The sequence below is a fragment of the Notolepis coatsorum genome (genome assembly GCF_963971535.1).
Source record: "Notolepis coatsorum genome assembly, contig: SCAFFOLD_457, whole genome shotgun sequence".
Lineage (NCBI taxonomy): Eukaryota > Metazoa > Chordata > Actinopteri > Aulopiformes > Paralepididae > Notolepis > Notolepis coatsorum.
The window spans coordinates 123,031-137,733 of NW_028171500.1; positions in this window are offsets into that span (position 1 = coordinate 123,031).

Consider the following 14,703-nt stretch of genomic DNA (forward strand, 5'->3'; position numbering starts at 1 on the left):
AGAGGTGTTTCTAACACGAGGGGAAGACTGAGGGGTCTGTTAGTTCAGTTAGAGGTGTTTCTAACACGAGGGGAAGACTGAGGGTCTGTTAGTTCAGTTAGAGGTGTTTCTAACACGAGGGGAAGACTGAGGGTCTGTTAGTTCAGTTAGAGGTGTTTCTAACACGAGGGAAGACTGAGGGTCTGTTAGTTCAGTTAGAGGTGTTTCTAACACGAGGGGAAGACTGAGGGTCTGTTAGTTCAGTTAGAGGTGTTTCTAACACGAGGGGAAGACTGAGGGTCTGTTAGTTCAGTTAGAGGTGTTTCTAACACGAGGGGAAGACTGAGGGTCTGTTAGTTCAGTTAGAGGTGTTTCTAACACGAGGGAAGACTGAGGGTCTGTTAGTTCAGTTAGAGGTGTTTCTAACACGAGGGGAAGACTGAGGGTCTGTTAGTTCAGTTAGAGGTGTTTCTAACACGAGGGGAAGACTGAGGGGTCTGTTAGTTCAGTTAGAGGTGTTTCTAACACGAGGGGAAGACTGAGGGGTCTGTTAGTTCAGTTAGAGGTGTTTCTAACACGAGGGGAAGACTGAGGGTCTGTTAGTTCAGTTAGAGGTGTTTCTAACACGAGGGGAAGACTGAGGGGTCTGTTAGTTCAGTTAGAGGTGTTTCTAACACGAGGGGAAGACTGAGGGTCTGTTAGTTCAGTTAGAGGTGTTTCTAACACGAGGGGAAGACTGAGGGGTCTGTTAGTTCAGTTAGAGGTGTTTCTAACACGAGGGAAGACTGAGGGGTCTGTTAGTTCAGTTAGAGGTGTTTCTAACACGAGGGGAAGACTGAGGGGTCTGTTAGTTCAGTTAGAGGTGTTTCTAACACGAGGGGAAGACTGAGGGTCTGTTAGTTCAGTTAGAGGTGTTTCTAACACGAGGGGAAGACTGAGGGGTCTGTTAGTTCAGTTAGAGGTGTTTCTAACACGAGGGAAGACTGAGGGTCTGTTAGTTCAGTTAGAGGTGTTTCTAACACGAGGGGAAGACTGAGGGGTCTGTTAGTTCAGTTAGAGGTGTTTCTAACACGAGGGGAAGACTGAGGGTCTGTTAGTTCAGTTAGAGGTGTTTCTAACACGAGGGGAAGACTGAGGGGTCTGTTAGTTCAGTTAGAGGTGTTTCTAACACGAGGGGAAGACTGAGGGGTCTGTTAGTTCAGTTAGAGGTGTTTCTAACACGAGGGGAAGACTGAGGGTCTGTTAGTTCAGTTAGAGGTGTTTCTAACACGAGGGGAAGACTGAGGGTCTGTTAGTTCAGTTAGAGGTGTTTCTAACACGAGGGGAAGACTGAGGGTCTGTTAGTTCAGTTAGAGGTGTTTCTAACACAGGGGAAGACTGAGGGTCTGTTAGTTCAGTTAGAGGTGTTTCTAACACGAGGGGAAGACTGAGGGGTCTGTTAGTTCAGTTAGAGGTGTTTCTAACACGAGGGGAAGACTGAGGGTCTGTTAGTTCAGTTAGAGGTGTTTCTAACACGAGGGGAAGACTGAGGGTCTGTTAGTTCAGTTAGAGGTGTTTCTAACACGAGGGGAAGACTGAGGGGTCTGTTAGTTCAGTTAGAGGTGTTTCTAACACGAGGGAAGACTGAGGGTCTGTTAGTTCAGTTAGAGGTGTTTCTAACACGAGGGGAAGACTGAGGGGTCTGTTAGTTCAGTTAGAGGTGTTTCTAACACGAGGGAAGACTGAGGGTCTGTTAGTTCAGTTAGAGGTGTTTCTAACACGAGGGGAAGACTGAGGGGTCTGTTAGTTCAGTTAGAGGTGTTTCTAACACGAGGGGAAGACTGAGGGGTCTGTTAGTTCAGTTAGAGGTGTTTCTAACACGAGGGGAAGACTGAGGGTCTGTTAGTTCAGTTAGAGGTGTTTCTAACACGAGGGGAAGACTGAGGGTCTGTTAGTTCAGTTAGAGGTGTTTCTAACACGAGGGGAAGACTGAGGGTCTGTTAGTTCAGTTAGAGGTGTTTCTAACACGAGGGGAAGACTGAGGGGTCTGTTAGTTCAGTTAGAGGTGTTTCTAACACGAGGGGAAGACTGAGGGTCTGTTAGTTCAGTTAGAGGTGTTTCTAACACGAGGGGAAGACTGAGGGTCTGTTAGTTCAGTTAGAGGTGTTTCTAACACGAGGGGAAGACTGAGGGTCTGTTAGTTCAGTTAGAGGTGTTTCTAACACGAGGGGAAGACTGAGGGTCTGTTAGTTCAGTTAGAGGTGTTTCTAACACGAGGGGAAGACTGAGGGTCTGTTAGTTCAGTTAGAGGTGTTTCTAACACGAGGGGAAGACTGAGGGTCTGTTAGTTCAGTTAGAGGTGTTTCTAACACGAGGGGAAGACTGAGGGGTCTGTTAGTTCAGTTAGAGGTGTTTCTAACACGAGGGGAAGACTGAGGGTCTGTTAGTTCAGTTAGAGGTGTTTCTAACACGAGGGGAAGACTGAGGGTCTGTTAGTTCAGTTAGAGGTGTTTCTAACACGAGGGGAAGACTGAGGGTCTGTTAGTTCAGTTAGAGGTGTTTCTAACACGAGGGGAAGACTGAGGGGTCTGTTAGTTCAGTTAGAGGTGTTTCTAACACGAGGGGAAGACTGAGGGTCTGTTAGTTCAGTTAGAGGTGTTTCTAACACGAGGGGAAGACTGAGGGGTCTGTTAGTTCAGTTAGAGGTGTTTCTAACACGAGGGGAAGACTGAGGGTCTGTTAGTTCAGTTAGAGGTGTTTCTAACACGAGGGGAAGACTGAGGGTCTGTTAGTTCAGTTAGAGGTGTTTCTAACACGAGGGGAAGACTGAGGGGTCTGTTAGTTCAGTTAGAGGTGTTTCTAACACGAGGGGAAGACTGAGGGTCTGTTAGTTCAGTTAGAGGTGTTTCTAACACGAGGGGAAGACTGAGGGGTCTGTTAGTTCAGTTAGAGGTGTTTCTAACACGAGGGGAAGACTGAGGGGTCTGTTAGTTCAGTTAGAGGTGTTTCTAACACGAGGGGAAGACTGAGGGGTCTGTTAGTTCAGTTAGAGGTGTTTCTAACACGAGGGGAGACTGAGGGTCTGTTAGTTCAGTTAGAGGTGTTTCTAACACGAGGGGAAGACTGAGGGGTCTGTTAGTTCAGTTAGAGGTGTTTCTAACACGAGGGGAAGACTGAGGGTCTGTTAGTTCAGTTAGAGGTGTTTCTAACACGAGGGGAAGACTGAGGGTCTGTTAGTTCAGTTAGAGGTGTTTCTAACACGAGGGAAGACTGAGGGTCTGTTAGTTCAGTTAGAGGTGTTTCTAACACGAGGGGAAGACTGAGGGTCTGTTAGTTCAGTTAGAGGTGTTTCTAACACGAGGGGAAGACTGAGGGTCTGTTAGTTCAGTTAGAGGTGTTTCTAACACGAGGGGAAGACTGAGGGTCTGTTAGTTCAGTTAGAGGTGTTTCTAACACGAGGGGAAGACTGAGGGGTCTGTTAGTTCAGTTAGAGGTGTTTCTAACACGAGGGGAAGACTGAGGGTCTGTTAGTTCAGTTAGAGGTGTTTCTAACACGAGGGGAAGACTGAGGGTCTGTTAGTTCAGTTAGAGGTGTTTCTAACACAAGGGGAAGACTGAGGGTCTGTTAGTTCAGTTAGAGGTGTTTCTAACACGAGGGGAAGACTGAGGGGTCTGTTAGTTCAGTTAGAGGTGTTTCTAACACGAGGGGAAGACTGAGGGTCTGTTAGTTCAGTTAGAGGTGTTTCTAACACGAGGGGAAGACTGAGGGTCTGTTAGTTCAGTTAGAGGTGTTTCTAACACGAGGGGAAGACTGAAGGGTCTGTTAGTTCAGTTAGAGGTGTTTCTAACACGAGGGGAAGACTGAGGGTCTGTTAGTTCAGTTAGAGGTGTTTCTAACACGAGGGGAAGACTGAGGGTCTGTTAGTTCAGTTAGAGGTGTTTCTAACACGAGGGGAAGACTGAGGGTCTGTTAGTTCAGTTAGAGGTGTTTCTAACACGAGGGGAAGACTGAGGGTCTGTTAGTTCAGTTAGAGGTGTTTCTAACACGAGGGGAAGACTGAGGGTCTGTTAGTTCAGTTAGAGGTGTTTCTAACACAGGGGAAGACTGAGGGTCTGTTAGTTCAGTTAGAGGTGTTTCTAACACGAGGGGAAGACTGATGGGTCTGTTAGTTCAGTTAGAGGTGTTTCTAACACGAGGGGAAGACTGAGGGTCTGTTAGTTCAGTTAGAGGTGTTTCTAACACGAGGGGAAGACTGAGGGTCTGTTAGTTCAGTTAGAGGTGTTTCTAACACGAGGGGAAGACTGAGGGTCTGTTAGTTCAGTTAGAGGTGTTTCTAACACGAGGGGAAGACTGAGGGTCTGTTAGTTCAGTTAGAGGTGTTTCTAACACGAGGGGAAGACTGAGGGTCTGTTAGTTCAGTTAGAGGTGTTTCTAACACGAGGGGAAGACTGAGGGTCTGTTAGTTCAGTTAGAGGTGTTTCTAACACGAGGGGAAGACTGAGGGTCTGTTAGTTCAGTTAGAGGTGTTTCTAACACGAGGGGAAGACTGAAGGGTCTGTTAGTTCAGTTAGAGGTGTTTCTAACACGAGGGGAAGACTGAGGGTCTGTTAGTTCAGTTAGAGGTGTTTCTAACACGAGGGGAAGACTGAGGGGTCTGTTAGTTCAGTTAGAGGTGTTTCTAACACGAGGGGAAGACTGAGGGTCTGTTAGTTCAGTTAGAGGTGTTTCTAACACGAGGGGAAGACTGAGGGTCTGTTAGTTCAGTTAGAGGTGTTTCTAACACGAGGGGAAGACTGAGGGTCTGTTAGTTCAGTTAGAGGTGTTCTAACACGAGGGGAAGACTGAGGGGTCTGTTAGTTCAGTTAGAGGTGTTTCTAACACGAGGGGAAGACTGAGGGTCTGTTAGTTCAGTTAGAGGTGTTTCTAACACGAGGGGAAGACTGAGGGGTCTGTTAGTTCAGTTAGAGGTGTTTCTAACACGAGGGGAAGACTGAGGGTCTGTTAGTTCAGTTAGAGGTGTTTCTAACACGAGGGGAAGACTGAGGGTCTGTTAGTTCAGTTAGAGGTGTTTCTAACACGAGGGGAAGACTGAGGGTCTGTTAGGTCAGTTTCAGATATAGGTGTTTCTAACACAGGGGAAGACTGAGGGTCTGTTAGTTCAGTTAGAGGTGTTTCTAACACGAGGGGAAGACTGAGGGTCTGTTAGTTCAGTTAGAGGTGTTTCTAACACGAGGGGAAGACTGAGGGTCTGTTAGTTCAGTTAGAGGTGTTTCTAACACGAGGGGGAAGACTGAGGGTCTGTTAGTTCAGTTAGAGGTGTTTCTAACACGAGGGGAAGACTGAGGGGTCTGTTAGTTCAGTTAGAGGTGTTTCTAACACGAGGGGAAGACTGAGGGTCTGTTAGTTCAGTTAGAGGTGTTTCTAACACGAGGGGAAGACTGAGGGTCTGTTAGTTCAGTTAGAGGTGTTTCTAACACACGGGGAAGACTGAGGGTCTGTTAGTTCAGTTAGAGGTGTTTCTAACACGAGGGGAAGACTGATGGGTCTGTTAGTTCAGTTAGAGGTGTTTCTAACACGAGGGGAAGACTGAGGGGTCTGTTAGTTCAGTTAGAGGTGTTTCTAACACGAGGGGAAGACTGAAGGTCTGTTAGTTCAGTTAGAGGTGTTTCTAACACGAGGGGAAGACTGAGGGTCTGTTAGTTCAGTTAGAGGTGTTTCTAACACGAGGGGAAGACTGAGGGTCTGTTAGTTCAGTTAGAGGTGTTTCTAACACGAGGGGAAGACTGAGGGTCTGTTAGTTCAGTTAGAGGTGTTTCTAACACGAGGGGAAGACTGAGGGTCTGTTAGTTCAGTTAGAGGTGTTTCTAACACGAGGGGAAGACTGAGGGTCTGTTAGTTCAGTTAGAGGTGTTTCTAACACGAGGGGAAGACTGAGGGTCTGTTAGTTCAGTTAGAGGTGTTTCTAACACGAGGGGAAGACTGAGGGTCTGTTAGTTCAGTTAGAGGTGTTTCTAACACGAGGGGGAGACTGAGGGGTCTGTTAGTTCAGTTAGAGGTGTTTCTAACACGAGGGGAAGACTGAGGGTCTGTTAGTTCAGTTAGAGGTGTTTCTAACACGAGGGGAAGACTGAGGGTCTGTTAGTTCAGTTAGAGGTGTTTCTAACACGAGGGGAAGACTGAGGGTCTGTTAGTTCAGTTAGAGGTGTTTCTAACACGAGGGGAAGACTGAGGGTCTGTTAGTTCAGTTAGAGGTGTTTCTAACACGAGGGGAAGACTGAGGGTCTGTTAGTTCAGTTAGAGGTGTTTCTAACACGAGGGGAAGACTGAGGGGTCTGTTAGTTCAGTTAGAGGTGTTTCTAACACGAGGGGAAGACTGAGGGTCTGTTAGTTCAGTTAGAGGTGTTTCTAACACGAGGGGAAGACTGAGGGTCTGTTAGTTCAGTTAGAGGTGTTTCTAACACGAGGGGAAGACTGAGGGTCTGTTAGTTCAGTTAGAGGTGTTTCTAACACAGGGGAAGACTGAGGGTCTGTTAGTTCAGTTAGAGGTGTTTCTAACACGAGGGGAAGACTGAGGGTCTGTTAGTTCAGTTAGAGGTGTTTCTAACACGAGGGGAAGACTGAGGGTCTGTTAGTTCAGTTAGAGGTGTTTCTAACACGAGGGGAAGACTGAGGGTCTGTTAGTTCAGTTAGAGGTGTTTCTAACACACGAGGGGAAGACTGAGGGTCTGTTAGTTCAGTTAGAGGTGTTTCTAACACGAGGGGAAGACTGAGGGGTCTGTTAGTTCAGTTAGAGGTGTTTCTAACACGAGGGGAAGACTGAGGGTCTGTTAGTTCAGTTAGAGGTGTTTCTAACACGAGGGGAAGACTGAGGGTCTGTTAGTTCAGTTAGAGGTGTTTCTAACACGAGGGGAAGACTGAGGGTCTGTTAGTTCAGTTAGAGGTGTTTCTAACACGAGGGGAAGACTGAGGGTCTGTTAGTTCAGTTAGAGGTGTTTCTAACACGAGGGGAAGACTGAGGGGTCTGTTAGTTCAGTTAGAGGTGTTTCTAACACGAGGGGAAGACTGAGGGTCTGTTAGTTCAGTTAGAGGTGTTTCTAACACACGGGGAAGACTGAGGGTCTGTTAGTTCAGTTAGAGGTGTTTCTAACACGAGGGGAAGACTGATGGGTCTGTTAGTTCAGTTAGAGGTGTTTCTAACACGAGGGGAAGACTGAGGGGTCTGTTAGTTCAGTTAGAGGTGTTTCTAACACGAGGGGAAGACTGAGGTCTGTTAGTTCAGTTAGAGGTGTTTCTAACACGAGGGGAAGACTGAGGGTCTGTTAGTTCAGTTAGAGGTGTTTCTAACACGAGGGGAAGACTGAGGGTCTGTTAGTTCAGTTAGAGGTGTTTCTAACACGAGGGGAAGACTGAAGGTCTGTTAGTTCAGTTAGAGGTGTTTCTAACACGAGGGGAAGACTGAGGGTCTGTTAGTTCAGTTAGAGGTGTTTCTAACACGAGGGGAAGACTGAGGGGTCTGTTAGTTCAGTTAGAGGTGTTTCTAACACGAGGGGAAGACTGAAGGTCTGTTAGTTCAGTTAGAGGTGTTTCTAACACGAGGGGAAGACTGAGGGTCTGTTAGTTCAGTTAGAGGTGTTTCTAACACACGAGGGGAGACTGAGGGGTCTGTTAGTTCAGTTAGAGGTGTTTCTAACACGAGGGGAGACTGAGGGTCTGTTAGTTCAGTTAGAGGTGTTTCTAACACGAGGGGAAGACTGAGGGTCTGTTAGTTCAGTTAGAGGTGTTTCTAACACGAGGGGAAGACTGAGGGTCTGTTAGTTCAGTTAGAGGTGTTTCTAACACGAGGGGAAGACTGAGGGTCTGTTAGTTCAGTTAGAGGTGTTTCTAACACGAGGGGAAGACTGAGGGTCTGTTAGTTCAGTTAGAGGTGTTTCTAACACGAGGGGAAGACTGAGGGGTCTGTTAGTTCAGTTAGAGGTGTTTCTAACACGAGGGGAAGACTGAGGGGTCTGTTAGTTCAGTTAGAGGTGTTTCTAACACGAGGGGAAGACTGAGGGTCTGTTAGTTCAGTTAGAGGTGTTTCTAACACGAGGGGAAGACTGAGGGTCTGTTAGTTCAGTTAGAGGTGTTTCTAACACAAGGGGAAGACTGAGGGTCTGTTAGTTCAGTTAGAGGTGTTTCTAACACGAGGGAAGACTGAGGGTCTGTTAGTTCAGTTAGAGGTGTTTCTAACACGAGGGGAAGACTGAGGGTCTGTTAGTTCAGTTAGAGGTGTTTCTAACACGAGGGGAAGACTGAGGGTCTGTTAGTTCAGTTAGAGGTGTTTCTACACACGAGGGGAAGACTGAGGGTCTGTTAGTTCAGTTAGAGGTGTTTCTAACACGAGGGGAAGACTGAGGGTCTGTTAGTTCAGTTAGAGGTGTTTCTAACACGAGGGGAAGACTGAGGGTCTGTTAGTTCAGTTAGAGGTGTTTCTAACACGAGGGGAAGACTGAGGGTCTGTTAGTTCAGTTAGAGGTGTTTCTAACACGAGGGGAAGACTGAGGGTCTGTTAGTTCAGTTAGAGGTGTTTCTAACACGAGGGGAAGACTGAGGTTCTGTTAGTTCAGTTAGAGGTGTTTCTAACACGAGGGGAAGACTGAGGGGTCTGTTAGTTCAGTTAGAGGTTTTCTAACACGAGGGGAAGACTGAGGGTCTGTTAGTTCAGTTAGAGGTGTTTCTAACACGAGGGGGAGACTGAGGGTCTGTTAGTTCAGTTAGAGGTGTTTCTAACACGAGGGGAAGACTGAGGGTCTGTTAGTTCAGTTAGAGGTGTTTCTAACACGAGGGGAAGACTGAGGGGTCTGTTAGTTCAGTTAGAGGTGTTTCTAACACGAGGGGAAGACTGAGGGTCTGTTAGTTCAGTTAGAGGTGTTTCTAACACGAGGGGAAGACTGAGGGTCTGTTAGTTCAGTTAGAGGTGTTTCTAACACGAGGGGAAGACTGAGGGTCTGTTAGTTCAGTTAGAGGTGTTTCTAACACAAGGGAAGACTGAGGGTCTGTTAGTTCAGTTAGAGGTGTTTCTAACACGAGGGGAAGACTGAGGGGTCTGTTAGTTCAGTTAGAGGTGTTTCTAACACAAGGGGAAGACTGAGGGTCTGTTAGTTCAGTTAGAGGTGTTTCTAACACGAGGGGAAGACTGAGGGGTCTGTTAGTTCAGTTAGAGGTGTTTCTAACACGAGGGGAAGACTGAGGGGTCTGTTAGTTCAGTTAGAGGTGTTTCTAACACGAGGGGGAAGACTGAGGGTCTGTTAGTTCAGTTAGAGGTGTTTCTAACACGAGGGGAATACTGAGGGTCTGTTAGTTCAGTTAGAGGTGTTTCTAACACGAGGGGAAGACTGAGGGTCTGTTAGTTCAGTTAGAGGTGTTTCTAACACGAGGGGAAGACTGAGGGTCTGTTAGTTCAGTTAGAGGTGTTTCTAACACGAGGGGAAGACTGAGGGTCTGTTAGTTCAGTTAGAGGTGTTTCTAACACGAGGGGAAGACTGAGGGGTCTGTTAGTTCAGTTAGAGGTGTTTCTAACACGAGGGGAAGACTGAGGGGTCTGTTAGTTCAGTTAGAGGTGTTTCTAACACGAGGGGAAGACTGAGGGTCTGTTAGTTCAGTTAGAGGTGTTTCTAACACGAGGGGAAGACTGAGGGGTCTGTTAGTTCAGTTAGAGGTGTTTCTAACACGAGGGGAAGACTGAGGGGTCTGTTAGTTCAGTTAGAGGTGTTTCTAACACGAGGGGAAGACTGAGGGGTCTGTTAGTTCAGTTAGAGGTGTTTCTAACACGTGGGGAAGACTGAGGGGTCTGTTAGTTCAGTTAGAGGTGTTTCTAACACGAGGGGAAGACTGAGGGGTCTGTTAGTTCAGTTAGAGGTGTTTCTAACACGAGGGGAAGACTGAGGGTCTGTTAGTTCAGTTAGAGGTGTTTCTAACACGAGGGGAAGACTGAGGGGTCTGTTAGTTCAGTTAGAGGTGTTTCTAACACGAGGGGAAGACTGAGGGTCTGTTAGTTCAGTTAGAGGTGTTTCTAACACGAGGGGAAGACTGAGGGTCTGTTAGTTCAGTTAGAGGTGTTTCTAACACACGGGGAAGACTGAGGGTCTGTTAGTTCAGTTAGAGGTGTTTCTAACACGAGGGGAAGACTGAGGGGTCTGTTAGTTCAGTTAGAGGTGTTTCTAACACACGAGGGGAAGACTGAGGGTCTGTTAGTTCAGTTAGAGGTGTTTCTAACACGAGGGGAAGACTGAGGGGTCTGTTAGTTCAGTTAGAGGTGTTTCTAACACGAGGGGAAGACTGAGGGGTCTGTTAGTTCAGTTAGAGGTGTTTCTAACACAAGGGGAAGACTGAGGGTCTGTTAGTTCAGTTAGAGGTGTTTCTAACACGAGGGGAAGACTGAGGGTCTGTTAGTTCAGTTAGAGGTGTTTCTAACACGTGGGGAAGACTGAGGGGTCTGTTAGTTCAGTTAGAGGTGTTTCTAACACGAGGGGGGAAGACTGAGGGTCTGTTAGTTCAGTTAGAGTTGTTTCTAACACGAGGGGAAGACTGAAGGGTTTGTTAGTTCAGTTAGAGTTGTTTCTAACACGAGGGGAAGACTGAGGGTCTGTTAGTTCAGTTAGAGGTGTTTCTAACACAAGGGGAAGACTGAGGGTCTGTTAGTTCAGTTAGAGGTGTTTCTAACACGGGGGAAGACTGAGGGTCTGTTAGTTCAGTTAGCAGCTTTGACTTTGAACTCCGCTCACAAATGCAGCACATCACCCTCCCAGTTTGAACTGAACTGTTATATACTGTCGTTTGATTTAGGAGGTGCTAAATTGGATCACTTTCGGAAGGTAATAGACGGGAGCCTTTTCAGGGAGGTTGTGTCTATATCTTTGATTCATTCTGAAAGAGGGTTCCTCGATTCCCACGCTCGCAGTCGTCGCTGAGAAGTCCGCTAACCATTCCAGTGCTCCAATGGTTGAGTAAACCTTTGAACACCTTTCACTAACGACTCAAATTGTAGCTGACCAGCTAAACGGTCGGTACAGAGGTCATTCTCAGGGGTACCCTGCATGGTCTAGAACGTTGGGGTGCCACTTACCGGGCTGATGGTATCAGTATTGGGAGAATTTCCCTAATGCTAAAAGCTGATATCAACAGGCATATGCCAGTCATACATGAAGGGAAAACAGCCTGATATTCTGCCATTTTGACACATAGAATACATTTTTTCATGATTAGAGATATATTTCTATCTCTAACGTATATGGTTGGTATAGGCTGTGACAAAGTGGGGTCACTGATCTCTCAAGCTGCCACCTGCTAGTTATCTATAGGGATCGATTGTACTAACTGCTGATAACTGCAGTAATTCAAGATAATACAATACAGTGTCTGTGCCAAAATGGGGCCTTCTCAGCAAGAAGTTCAACGCCCCGATCAAACACGACTCTTTGACAAGAATGTCTCCAGACATTCTCTGTGAGAACCAGAGATATGGCCAGCGATGTTAGCCTGTAAATCTTTGTGTTACTACTACAGTACTTTTTGTTTAGTTATCCACTTCAAAGACACAGAACTACCGGCAGCAGTGTCTCTGAAACGGTGAGAACCGGTGATAATTCTAGGTAACTCTGTCTGATCTTGGGGAGGGGATAGCGTACTGTACCACAATAATGTGCAGCCTGTCTAATGTACACAGTACAATCTATAAAGTGTTTGTTCTGATAACAATTACATGAATTGTTTTTAAACAACGGGTCAATGAAATATACCTGAAATGCTTATTAGGTACCAATAATTCTACACAGAAACATTTCTAAACGCATATTTTCTAACAAAAGCTCTAGAGAAGTGCGTGATGTCGGAAAGGGGACTGCTAATTAAATGTATTATTATGTATTATGTATTATTATTATTTACTATGCGTGGGAGCGTCGGGTATGGCTGTATGTTAATAATAATAATAATAATAATAATAATGGATTGGATTTATATAGCGCTCTTCATGACACCCCAGTGACCCCAGAGCGCTTACAGAGTCCATTATTCGTTCATACACAGTCATCCATAGGCAAGTGAATTTAGAATTCATCACAATCCAATCAGTATTTTGTAAACATGAGTGACTATCTCACAGAGGACTAGGTCTCACACCTGTGATGTTCATCAAAGTGAACCTAGTGTGAGATGATTGATTTTATATGCATCCAAATTTGCTTTATTAATGGTACAATTTCTGAAAATCTGTTATTTCTTCTTTTTTTATGAATATAAATATGGTGTATATTCACATACATTCTTCTGGTCAATATTTTCATTGAGCTTTCAGACACGCAGTCACAGAACAGGCCATTAGACAGCATAGTCCCATAGGGGAAGCCTATAGGGGGGAGACACGTCCTCCTCACAGATATTGTAATATTTTGCACTAAACCCATTATGCAGTACAGCCAGGGGTGTAAAAAGTACCCAGAAGTTATACTTAAGTGAAAGTGGGTACCGTCTCAAAATCGTACTCAAGAAAAAGTCAGAGTATCTGGCTAAAAACACACTTAAAGTTAAAGTAAAAAAGTTTCTACTTTGAAATGTACTTAAGTACTAAAAAGTAAAAGTAAAAACTTTTTTGTATTGCAAGGGATAGACCAGGGGTCTCAAACTCATTCCATCGTGGGCCAAGTTTTCATTTTAACTATACATTGCACCAGGTGAGTTAGTTGAAGAGGTGAGCCAATTAGTGAAATCATCAGCTGGTGTTTAGGCAAGGCTGGAATGAAACCAAGCATACACTCACACAAGGACCAATCAGCATGCGTATGGGCGGGTTCATTTTCCATTGATGGGGATTTGATTGGCTGTTTTTAAATTAACGCGGCCGCGGGATTAATAGCGTTAACATTAGTTCAGCCAGAGAAACAAATATACTAATTAAAATTGTTGGACCTGCGACTGCATTTTTTTTAAATGTAAGGAGTAAAAAGTATGTTTTTTTCTCTGAAATGTAATTGAGTATATAAGTACAAACCTAATAATACTTGAGTAAAGTACAAATCCCAGAAAAACACTACTTAAGTATTGTAACGAAGTACAATTACTCAAGTACTTTACACCCCTGAGTACAGCATCATACATGTAACACACCCAAATACACAGACCAGTACAAACTAGTACAACAACAAACAAACCAATGAATGCCTTTCGTCCTTCCAGCAGACGCCATGTTCTCCAACGGAGAAGGTTGATGGCAGAAGCCAGCGTCTTCTCAGAGGCTCAGGAGGTAGAGCATCGTCTCTGATTCCCACTCCTCCCAGGCAGCGTGTCGAAGTGTCCTTGATCTTGCATAGTCGCCTCTGCCGTCGGTGTGTGGGTGTGTGAGTGAATGGGTGAATGTGAAATTGTAAAGCGCTTTGGATAAAAGCTGCTATATAAAATGCACCATTTATCTGTAAAAGCATTCTGTGGTATGTCATATTTCTTACCAAGGTGATCAAATGAAAAGTATATTCCTTTCATATAAATGTCCAACAGTAACGATCCCTGTTCCATCCCACAAGTCAGAGCCGTTTATCCGTGGCACCAGGAGAGAACACGATGTTGCCCCGTCCTGCTGAGAGAGAACAGGCCTCTCTAGTCCTTCCAATCTTCTTGCATCCTGCCAGGCTTTAATACTTGTGTTCATGATCATATTGTCACCAATAGACATTATTTATAATCTTCTTTTCAGTGGCGGCCAGTCGATGCTTCGCCACTAGGGGTGCTATACCAAACATTTTGCAAACATGTACAGTACCACGCAACCGACTCATGGCAAGACGTGAGCGATTCGACTCACGCTCACGGCAATGAATCGGCTCTTATGAACGAGTCGCTCAGCTGTTACTACAACAACACACAACCAGTCAAATAAAGTATAGTCTAATTCACAATCACAACTTGAAACACAATATATAAATAGAAAAGTTAGAAACAAAACTTGCTCCGTCTCCAAACACGCAGATCTCTCCCTCTCTCCTTCTCTCTCTCACACACAGCGCGACGTGGAATCGATTCGTTACACAATCAGACCTATTATATACCAAGAATAACTTCAGTATGAGTACAGGGCTGTACACATATTTTGCATATTGTTAAACGAGCCAAGGCTAGCTATTAAACTATCGATATGAATCAAAAATCTGGGACCCTGATGTAAACAAGACAAACGTCTTTCTCTGGTCTGCATCCCCTTAACAATTGTGTGTATTGAGCCGTACTGTATTGTACCCATTCTGCAATCTGTTAATAAAGTTCTCATTCATTCATTCATTCAAACATAGACGATATTGAACAAGCCATAATCCACGTATTTTCAATCCAAAAGAAGAGAGAGAGAGAGAGAGAGAGAGAGAGAGAGAGAGAGAGAGAGAGAGAGAGAGAGAGAGAGAGAGAGAGCGAGAGAGAGAGAGAGAGAGAGAGAGAGACTCACTGTTTAGTTGACACGTCCAGGGCAGGACTCAGGGCTTGCCTTGATAAAGTGTATAATCCACTGTTGATGTATTCCAGACCACTGTCCACTGTGTCCAGACTGCATCCGCCATATAGCTTGTTAGCCAAGTGTTAGCTTGTTAGCAGAAGCACCACACAACACAAGTACTTCATTCCTTTGTCCATTTCCGCTCGAACAGACTGCAAACTACCTGGCGTTCTATCGCCATGCTCTAAGACAAACTCTAACCTTAACCAACTTTGAAAGAAAGCTTAAC